Source organism: Canis lupus, chromosome 17, assembly GCF_003254725.2.
Source record: "Canis lupus dingo isolate Sandy chromosome 17, ASM325472v2, whole genome shotgun sequence".
In the NCBI taxonomy this organism is placed as follows: domain Eukaryota; kingdom Metazoa; phylum Chordata; class Mammalia; order Carnivora; family Canidae; genus Canis; species Canis lupus.
In genome coordinates, this window is record NC_064259.1 from 29,568,794 (window position 1) to 29,579,751 (window position 10,958).

Here is a 10,958-nt window from a genome sequence, read left to right on the forward strand (position 1 = left end):
ACCCTAGAAGTCCTTGTTTGGCACTCCATCACAGCTCTTATTCACTTTACTGCAATTGCTTATATAAATGACTATCTTCCAAAAGAGACCATGAGCCACAAGAGGGAGGGGGCCAGGCTGTTATTATAGGGGGTCAATAATCAATGAATGAATACCAAAATATCAGCAGACCTTCCTCCATCTGCATTACTTGTCACATGCTTTTCGCTTTGCTCTGAATGCAGTATCTACACCTTCTGTCTACCAGGCAACTCCTACTCATCTGTGAGGCTGACAAGTTTTCTTTGATGTTGGAGGGGCAGCCAGTAGTCCTCCAAGGGCCTGCCACTCCACCTGGCTCAGCCCTCATAACAGCCCAGTCAGTGAGCTTTTTGGGAAGCAGGTTCCACGTCCTATTCATCTTTGTATCACCAATACCCAGTGACAAGTAGTAAATGTCCAACACTTGGATAGTGTATAGGAAAATGAAAGGATGACCTGTTAAAACTAAATACTCTACTTGAAACCCCCTCATCTGCTCCCTTTTCTTCATCTGCTATTTTCTGGGGATCCTTTCTTCATTTATTCAATAAACACTCATCGAGTGCCAGGCACCATTCTGACAATGAGTATACAGATGTGGACAAGACAAATGAACACCTGACCTGAGGGAAGACAGGAAATGGCCATGCACAGAAACAGATAACGGGAGTGGATAATATGATAAGATGGCCAGAAGTGCTATTGTGAAATTAGATAGGGGTGTGGCATAGAAGGTGAGTTGGTAGGTAGAGGCAGAGATATGAGGGAGGTGGTTTTTAGATACAGTGGTCAGGAAAGACCTTTCATAGGAGGCAATTTTAAATGAAGACTGAATGATGAGTCCATTATATCAAGATATGGGGGAAAAGTAACTCAGTAACCACCATGGCCTTTGAAGGGAGAATAAAAACATCAAGGGATCAAGGGGATGGCTGCATAGTGAGTGAGGGGGAAAAAAGCAGGAAGTGAGTCAGAGAGGTCAGCGCGTATAGATCTTATAGGTCATGGTCGCAACTGATGGATGGTATTCCAATTGCAATAGGAAGTTACTGGACATTCTCTAAGTAGAGAGGGGATGTGATTGGATTAATGGTTTTTTTATTTTTATTTTATTTTTTATTTATTTATTTATTTATTTATTTATTTATTTATTTTTTATTCATAGACACAGAGAGAGAGAGGCAGAGACACAGGCAGAGGGAGAAGCAGGCTCTACACAGGGAGCCCGATGCGGGACTCGATCCCGGGTCTCCATGATCATACCCCAGGCTGCAGGCGGCGCCAAACCGCTGCGCCACCAGGGCTGCCCTAATGGGGGGTTTTTTGTTGTTTTTTTGTTGTTGTTGTTGTTTTAAGATTTTTATTTATTTGAGAGAGCAAGTGCTCGAGAGAACACAAGTGAGGGTGCAGAGTGGAGGGAGAAGCAGGCTCCCCACTGAGCAGGGAAACCGATGTGGGGCTCGATCCCAGGACGCTGGGATCATGACCTGAGATGAAGGCAGACGCTTAACCGACTGAGCCACCGAGGCACCCCTGGATTTCTGTTCTAAATTATTATTCTGATACTATGTAAAGAATAAGGTATGGCGGCAGGGACCGGTGTGGACAGGGGAGCAGACCACAAGAAGCAAGGAGACCAAGCAGAGGCTGCTGCTGAGGTTCAGGGGAGCAATGGTGGTGGCTGGAAGTACCTAGAGTCTGCGCAAAGGCAAAGCTGTCACATTACTGCTTAGTGTTGTGGAGACAGTCAAGTTTTAGAGGCCACACTGATCTGGGCCACACCCTCTCTGAACCTTTCATTTGTGACCTGAAGACAGGAATAAAAACCCCCGATTTAGATACTGTTGTGAGAAATAAATCAGATGAAAAGCATCCAGCAGAGTCCCCCACACCATTAACCCTCAATAAATGGTGCTCCTGGTCTGCAATTCCAAAATCCAAAAAGCACTAAAAACTGAGGTTTATTTTGTTTTTGTTTGGTTTTTGATAGGTTTACAGCCCCTTGTCTAGACCTGAGCTGACACAAGCCATCTATAGTCTTTATGAAACTTGGTTGTTCACTTACACACCACACTACAGAAATTGTTTTATTATAGAGTGCTGCCCCCAAAACTGCTGAGAGCACTCTATAACAGACAAGACTTATGCTGCCTTTCCTTTCTAAAAATCCAAAACTCTAGGAATACTATAATATGCATGGCCCAAGGGTTTCTGATAAGGATCTGTAGATGAACGATTATTTTTAGGAACCAGTGTCATTTACTTTGGTCACAACCATGAGACCATACATCAGATTGGGAGGGGATCACAGATATCAGAACAGCAGGTATAGAAGAGCCCTTAGCAATTATAACCTGAAGTTCTATAAATGCTAAGTCCTAAGTACTTTTAATGTTAAGTAACTGCTGATCATCAGGATGACAAGCCAGTTTGAAATTTAAGTGAAATATGTATGCAAACTAAGAAAGTGCTGAATTAACATGTTTGTAAAAGTGCATGTTTTTCAAGTCTGGAAAAAAGAAACAGCAGGCTTCTTTTCAACTATTGTCAGTAAATCTTGTTTTAATTCTCTATTATCGGTTTCCTAAAAGAAATCCCCACCGAAAATCACTAACAAGTGTTATGTATCCATTTTACTCATGAACCCATCTTAGTCATCTTACTTTTGACTGTACCTCTGTCCTGGCAGATTCTGAGTTTTCTGTGGACCCAGCCCCCCTCCACGGCTTGCACAATGCTTGGCATACAACAGTCATTCAACTACTATCTGATTAGTTAAATGAATAAACGGCAGGTCTGGTGTTAGGGATTCTTCAGATTCAATGAAGCGAATTGAAGAGCATAATCGGCCCCAAATGCTAAGCTCCTAAGTGGCAGCAGAGTTTATCTTTCTGTTCTCCTTTGGGAGACATTTTGAGTACTAAAGAAATCACAGGGATAGGAAGTCTTCTTATTCTGTAATTCAAAAGAGAATTTATGAATTACCATTCATTAAACAGATTATTTCATGAGAACCTATTATGACTAGGTGCTAGGATGGTTCCAGGGGACAAAACCCTGCTCTTGTGAACTTACTAGTGGAGGAGCACAGACAAGTCCATAAAAAAAAGTCATGGGGCTGATAACTACTATGCTGAAAACTGAAGCAGAGTAAGGGACAGTCAGGGAAGGGCGGGGTTTCTTTTACATACCTGGCTGTTCAGGGAAGGCTGTTGTAATGAAATGGCATTGCAAGACCTACAGGGTTAAAGCAAAAGAATGACCCATGCAGGCACCTGGAGGAAGAGCTTTCCAGGAAGAAGAAAGGGCATGCAAAGGCTCGGGGGCAGGCATGTCCTTGGCTGTAACCCAAGAAAAGCGATGAGACCTATCTGGTCCCAGGGGAGAGAGCAAAGGGCCTTGTATTCGACATTTACCAAAAAAATTTTTTAAGATTGATTGATTTGAGAGAGAGAGAGCGCTCAAGGGGTAGGGGAAGAGGGAGAGAGGGACTCTCAAGCGGGCTCCCCGCTGAACACGGAGCGCACGGGGCCTCCCAGACAGCTGGGGGCTGTGCACCATCACCCTGACCCCGAGCAGAAATCACCAGTCCGTGGCTTCCCCGAGCCACTCAGGCGCCCCGCTGACGGATTTCTGATGAGATGGTGAGCTCCTGGGACCTTCCGAGCAAGGGGTGTCCTGTTCTGACTTGACCCCTCGGCAGTCGCAGTGTGGAGAAAGGAGTGGGGGGCAGGGTGGTGCCGCGCTGCAGGGGGGCGGGGGGTGGGGGTGGGGGTGGGGGTGGGGGCTGAGGCCGCGCCCGGGAAGCCGCTGCAAGCGCGGGGACAGCAGGATCTCGGCCAGGGCCTGTGTAGCCACCACGGGAAATCCAGGCCTCCTGTCGCCCATGTGCCTGTCCTATTCCACAACTTCTCTGTTTTCCACTGGATCCCCCGCCACCCCCCACCCTGGCCTGGGAAATGCGTTATTTGCTCTTACAGAAATTCTTCGCGGGAAAAGAAAAAAAAAATGGTTTTCGGTGCGCAGCGCGCCCCGCGATCGGTTCCCGAGCTCCGCGAAGAGCTCCGCGAAGGGCCCCGCACGTCGGCGGCGGGGCCGGGGTGGGGCCAGGGCTCGGGGCCTCTCCCCGGCGTCCGCGCCCCGGGCCCGAGGCTCGCCCCCCCCCGCCCCGCGCCCCGCGCCCCGCGCCCCGCGCCCTCCCCGGGCGCCCGCAGCCCCGCTCGCCGCGCTCACCCGCTCTCCCCGCACCGCCGCCGCCGCCGCCGCCTGCAGGGTCCGGGCCGCTCGCTGCTCTCAGTTTCGGTTTCCCCGCGGGCCCCGCCTTCCCTCCGGCCACCGGGCCGCTCCCGCACCCGCGCTGGACCCCTCCCTCCCGGGCCGCGAACCCGCGCGCCGGCCCCACGTGCGGCGCCTCCGCTGCGAGGCGCGCAAGGACCGAGCGAGGCCCCCCGCCTCCCCCCAGCCCGGCTTCCAGCCCGGCTCCCGCCAGGGCGGGAAGGGTCCGCGCGGGGCCTCGGAGCACCACCCGCAGCCCGCCGGGGTGGGCATCATCAGCTCCGTTTCACGCTCCGAGAAACTGGTGAATTAACTCGCCCAGAGGCCTGCTGCTGGTTAAGCGGCCACGCCAGGATCCAACTCAAGGTCACCACTCTGCTGCTTCCTTCTCCCTCTGCTGCCTCCTCATCTTTACAAGACTGGGGATGAAGACACCTGGGGACATAGCCTTCCTTTAGTCATTTTCCACCCACCCACCCATCCATCCATTCCGCAGGTCCTGGCCAGCACTCTTAGTTCTAAGCACCGGCCAGTCCAGCAATTAGGAGAACCATCTGCCCCTGTGGGAACTCCTGGAGTTTTACCACCAAACCCCACTAATAGTCCTGGATTTGTAAGAAATGGATACGATGCTCGAGGAGTGCGGAGGACTTAAAACAATATTGACAAGTAGATGCTTTTACTATACCTATTTAACAGATGAGGAAACTGAGGTCTGAGGCACAGAGAAGTGACACAGTCATTAAGCAGGAGAGCAGGGATTAGAACCAGAAGTCTGTACCCTCAGCATCTTAGCTGGAGTGAGGGAGTGAGGTGGTCCCTAGATGGAACTCAGATGTACATTCAATATTTGGCATTGGCTCTAGGAGTCCCTCCCCACTTCTCTTCTACATCCCCCTGGAATTTCAATTCAATGGTTATCAGTGGTTGAACTGAACGCTCTATTTTCTTTATAGCTCATGTCCTGGGCATGATTTAAATTCCACAAATGTGAAGTACTCATGCAACGATTTGAAAGGTAGATGGGAGAAAAATCCATCTTTCTGTGGAAAGTCCAGATGACAAAAAGCTCCAGCAATGGTGGGAATTTTCATGGGACTATTTGCCAGTTTTGTCAGTGTGTGGTGGCTGTGACTGCAGCAACAGTAGTAGCAGTGACAGGATTTCTGAGTTTTTGAGGCGCCTGAACTGCCCAAGACAGTTTAAGAAACAAAAGGACAAGCTCAAGCATGGTCAGAGGATACAAGCTTTAAAAATGCCCAGAAGAGGGGATCCCTGGGTGGCGCAGCGGTTTGGCTCCTGCCTTTGGCCCAGGGCGCGATCCTGGAGACCCGGGATCGAATCCCATGTCGGGCTCCCAGTGCATGGAGCCTGCTTCTCCCTCTGCCTGTGTCTCTGCCTCTCTCTCTCTCTCACATTCTCTCTCTCTCTCTCTCTCTCTGTGACTATCATAAACAATTAAAAAATATATATACCAAAATGATTCTTATATAAAAAAAAAATGCCCAGAAGAGCCTTGTAGTTCTTTAGTGTCAGGGCTAATGTTGCATACATTCGGTGCAGAGTCTGATGCTGCATATAGCAGACTTGTGCAATACAAATTTAATTTATTGCCTCCCCAGGCTGCTTCTATGAACTTTGAGGCCATTGATTGGGAAAGAACGAGGTCCTGGGATTTGGGTGGATTTGAGTGGATCCAAGTATCAGTACCCTCCCAAATTTTGCTGAGTCTCCACAGTCCTTCCATTCTAGTTTGATAAGACTGGTACAGCCTGGTTGGAAGATTATGAGGTAACCACCTTACAAGGAGGTGCTGATTCTCCACATGCCTAGACCTAGAATCAGATGCTAACATCTGATATCCAAGAGGATATGGGTAAGATTTGATCCAGGGGAGATAGTTTACACAACAAAAGATTTGCAAGATTTCACTAATTTTTATCAGCAGAAATCCAGGAAATATGCACAGAAAGTATTCTAAAGGTGGCACTAGAAAATGAACATAGTTTAGATTATGCACTCCGTGTTCTGGCTTCAGCAGCTGGAAATGGCTCTAACAGCTTGTTCAATTGGTTTACTGCAATCTGGGCTCAGTGAAACTGTGATGCCACTAATACAGATAAATCAGAAATACTTAGGGACTCAGGATATTGGAGTAGATTGATGATATGTAACCTGTTCCTTTGTTCCCTAACCATGCCTCCCAAGAAGATCCAAAGGACCACATTGGAGTGGGGAGCATCCACATCCTTGAAAAGCTCTGTAATGGCTGATCACGGTACGTAGGGAATGTTGATGGGAGATGCTACCATTGGAACAGCTCCCTGATTTCAGTGAGGATGATGGCAGGTATCTAAGACCCTCAGGACAGTTACCCCTGCTCTGTCAACCTACATGTCTGAGCTTGTGGGGAGTTTCCTGAGATCAGATGACTGAGAAAGAAAAAGCCTGAAACACAGTACACTGGCATTAACCAGAAGTGGGTTACCATAGCCCCTCTGGGAGGTGGCCCTAAAGGATACTGAGAGAAAGGAAATCCTCCCCGTGAACACAACTTTGAGCAGTACATTGTCAACTGGAAAGGCAACTGTCTTCTAGTTGTCACGTGGAAAGACAGAAAGCCAGTGTCTTGGACAGAACCAGAGTCTAGCAGGTTAGCCAGATTTTGAGAAGTTTGGAAGGAACAAGATCAGAGAATTGGTGATAAGGTGGTCTGAGGAAAACAATGTGGGTAAGCCAGTTAGACAGCTTATGAGCATATTGTGAATGTTTACCAAAGGCATCCACTTCTGAGGAGGCTTTTGAGAAGGGGAGGGGGGTGCAGGAAGACTTGTGTAGACGTCAGTCTTTTCCCCAGCCACCATGATGTTTGTTCAGGGAGTGAGGAAACTATGGCAGTAGGAACATATGATATGTGTGAGTTCATCAACACGAAATTCTCATCAAGACTGATCTGGCTGCTAAGCAGCCAACATTCTCACATAAGGGACCAACTCTGGGCCCCAGGGTAGAGTACCACATGCCAACAGAGACCAAATAACTACCTTATGGCAGAGAGTTATTTGTGGAACCCTTCCTTCATGGAGTGGGCAGGGATTTGCCCTCTGAGGTGTGGGGGTAAACATTTATTGCAGATATGGATTTGCTTTTCCTTCCTGCAATTCTTCTGCCAGCATCATCATTGGTGGACATTCTGAATACCTTGCTCACCATCATCATATCCCTTACTAAACCCGTTTTACAGAAAAAGAAGTGACTGATGTAGGATTCAGTGATTTTATTATGAACCCCATTTCCCCAAGTAGCTGGCCGTATCGGACAATAAGATGGAGTAATGAGGACTCAGGTGTAGCCCCAAGTAGGAGACAATACTTAGCAAGCTGAGTGTACTACCCTTCATGGGCAGTGTATGTGCTAAACCAAATTGCTGTTTTGTCCATCGCCAAGATACATGAACTCAGGAAACAGTAAAATTAAGAGAGGGTTGTGTCCCACATTAAACCTACTTAGTTTGGGGCGCCTGGGTGGCTTAATTGGCAGCTAGGTGTCTGCCTTTGGCTCACTCGGGTCATGATCTCAGTGTCCTGGGGTTAGCCAACATTGGTCTCCCTGCTCAGTGGGGAGTCTGCTTCTCCCTCTCCCTTTGCTCCTTGTGCATGTGCATGGGTGTGCATGCTCTCTCTCTCAAATAAATATATAGAAATCTTTTTTTAATTAAATATTTTTTTTATTCATGAGAGACACACAGAGAGAGGCACAGACTTAGACAGAAGGAGAAGCAGGCTCCTTACAGGGAGCCTGATGCGGGACTCGATCCCCGGACCCGGGATCACGCCCTGAGCCAAAGGCAGATGCTGAACTGCTAAGCCATCCAGGTGTCCCTAAAATCTTTTAAAAAATAAAATAATAAACCTAATTATGCACTTGCAAAATAGTGCTTCCTGTTCCTATGACATTGGGCTGTTTCCACTAGGGGACACACAATTCCTTAAATAGGAATTTGAAACTACATCTGGATATTGCAGATTCATGACAACATCAGGCCAGCAAGGAAATACAGGGGTTACCAAACTGGCTGGGCTGATTGATACTATGGTCTCATGACCTGTTTCAGAATAAAGGACCACAGAAGGTATACATTTTTCTTCCTTGCTTTGTTTTTGTAGGTATTAGTGAACTACTTTTGATTGCTTCCTTCTGTCCCTTTATAGGAGATTTGCTGGTGGTGGTTAATTTAATTTTTCATGACAGTTTTTAGGTTAGAGTGTCTTTTTTTGGGGATCCCTGGGTGGCTCAGCGGTTTAGCGCCTGCCTTTGGCCTAGGGCGCGATCCTGGAGTCCCAGGATCGAGTCCCACGTTAGGCTCCCGGCATGGAGCCTGCTTCTCCCTCCTCCTGTGTCTCTGCCTCTCTCTCTCTCTCTCTATGTCTATCATAAATAAATAAATAAATCTTTTAAAAAATAGAGTGTCTTTTTTTTTTTAAGATTTTATTTATTTATTCATGAAAGACACAGAGAGGTAGAGGCATAGGCAGAGGGAGAATCAGGCTCTCTGTGGGGAGCCCAAAGCAGGACTTGATCCCAGGACCACGGGATCATGACCTGAGTCACCCAGATGCCCCTAGGTTAGAGTGTATTAAGGTGGAATTTGTAACTAAAAGAGAAGAGGAAGAAAGATCACATAGCAATGGGTGTAGAGATTAGGGGATAGGATAAACATGTTTTTCCTTTGAAGGAGGGGATGGCAGCATTAGGTGGGAACATAGTTCTGTTGTTTGCTTGAAAGATTATTAGCCAAAGCAGTGGACTGCACTAGATAATATTTTTATTTAGCTTCCGTTCTCACTCCCTTCTATGTCTTCCTAATCCCTGGATTATAATGTATGGAAGGTTAAAATCACATTTTCCAGATGTCTGTGGAGTTAAAATTCTGGACATAATTTGGGTTCTGCCAATGACTGATGAACAATGGCACAAGGTTTGAAAGACAGAAGGGAGGAAAAGGTTGTCCTGTGAAAGAACGAGCTGATAAGCAAGCTCCTGTGCTCAGTGGTGCATACAGGAGCTGGACTCAAGTTCCCTTGTCAATTCTCCAAGGGCATAGGGCATATGTGGTGGCAGCAGTGGTGGAAGCAGTGGCAGTGACAGAATCCTAAACTCTGGATAGCAGATATAGTGGAAGTCTCCTGGTTTCCATCCTGCCAGCCCTTCCAACATATATGCATGCATTCATTTCCTACTAAATCCTTATGCTTAACATACAGTGGTTTCTGTCTCCCAATACTGCACAAGGAGAAACCTCTCTTGAAATGGAGCCTACATGAGAGAGTACTGCTGAGAAGCGAAGATTAAGAATCGGGTCCTTGTTTGAGCTCTGGATCAAGCCAGCATCTGCACCAGACACAGCCTAGACCAGTCCGTTAAAAGAATCCTCCCCTCCTCTTCTTTCTCCTGCTAACCAATTTGTGTTTCATATTATGTTTATTACATCAAAAGCATCATAATTGATCTAATATTCTAAAAACAACCTCTTGTCAAAAAAAGGAATCCCCTTTATTCAATATATATTTATTGAGTGCCTACTATGTGTAGCCCTGTACCGGAAATGTGATGTTGAGCAAAAACTACTGTGTCCTTAAGTGCTTAAATAGAAATGAATTGGTTTTTTTTAAGATTTATTTATTTAGGGATCCCTGGGTGGCGCAGCGGTTTAGCACCTGCCTTTGGCTCAGGGCGTGATCCTGGAGACCCGGGATCGAATCCCACGTCGGGCTCCCGGTGCATGGAGCCTGCTTCTCCCTCTGCCTATGTCTCTGCCTCTCTCTCTGTGTGTGTGACTATCATAAATAAATAAAATTAAAAAAAAAAGATTTATTTATTTATTTTGGAGAGGGAGAGAGAGAAAGAGAGAGAGAGAGAAAGAGAGAGAGAGATGGGTTGGGAGAATGGCAAAGGAAGGAGAGAGAGAATCTCAAGCAGACTTCCTGCTGATTGTGGAGCCTGTTGTCACAGCTTGATCTCACGACCCATGAGATCATGACCCAAACCAAAACCAAGAGTTAGCCACTTAACTGATTATACCACCCAGGCTCCCCATCAACTAAAAGTATTTTTAAGAATTTTTATCCAAATTTTCTTGGTGTTCTGAGGGAAGAGTTTTCAGTATATGTAATCCACCATACTACCAGAAATAGTAACCCTTCAGTCTTTCTCAATGAAATTTTATGTAACTTTTCTATGAACCATTCTATTCTTTTTTTTAAAAAAGATTTTATTTATTTATTCATGATAGTCACACAGAGAGAGACAGAGAGGCAGAGACACAGGCAGAGGGAGAAGCAGGCTCCATGCACCGGGAGCCCGACGTGGGATTCCATCCCGGGTCTCCAGGATCGCGCCTGGGCCAAAGGCAGGCGCCAAACCGCTGCTGCCACCCAGGGATCCCGAACCATTCTATTCTTAACTGTAACCAGCTATGGTATGAAGATTAAGGATTAAGAGGTTTTTCCCAAAACATGCTCTAGCTTCTCTTGTAAATTCTACATGACCACCTGGGGCTCCGTGGTAGAAAAGCCTTTATGCCACAATAACACAAACTCTAATATTTATCTTTGAACTAAAGCCTTTATGCCACAATAACACAGTATCTAATATTTATCTTT

At 46.8% G+C, this 10,958-nt stretch overlaps 1 protein-coding gene and 1 long non-coding RNA gene across 14 annotated transcripts in view; one reads left to right on the forward strand and one right to left on the reverse strand.

The window, feature by feature from the left end:
- EIF2AK2 (eukaryotic translation initiation factor 2 alpha kinase 2) overlaps positions 1-4,502 on the reverse strand; it is a 38,789-nt gene extending 34,287 nt beyond the window's left edge. The window contains exons 1-2 of one of the 3 annotated variants that reach the window (XM_025454165.3): positions 4,255-4,340; positions 3,213-3,258 (exon numbers count right to left, since the gene is read on the reverse strand). The gene's annotated coding sequence lies outside the window, so the exon portion shown is untranslated. Of the gene's footprint in view, positions 1-3,212; positions 3,259-4,254 lie in introns of all 3 variants that reach the window. The other 2 variants (XM_049095636.1, XM_025454164.3) reach the window with 2 other exon arrangements.
- LOC112664528 (uncharacterized) overlaps positions 1-10,958 on the forward strand; it is a 52,185-nt gene that overhangs the window by 20,703 nt on the left and 20,524 nt on the right. For 5 of the 11 annotated variants that reach the window (XR_004806324.2, XR_003139798.3, XR_004806323.2 and 2 more), the window contains exon 5: positions 6,505-6,574. This is a non-coding gene — a long non-coding RNA (uncharacterized LOC112664528). Of the gene's footprint in view, positions 1-6,504; positions 6,575-9,560; positions 10,129-10,958 lie in introns of those variants that run through there. The other 6 variants (XR_004806327.2, XR_003139795.3, XR_004806326.2 and 3 more) reach the window with 4 other exon arrangements.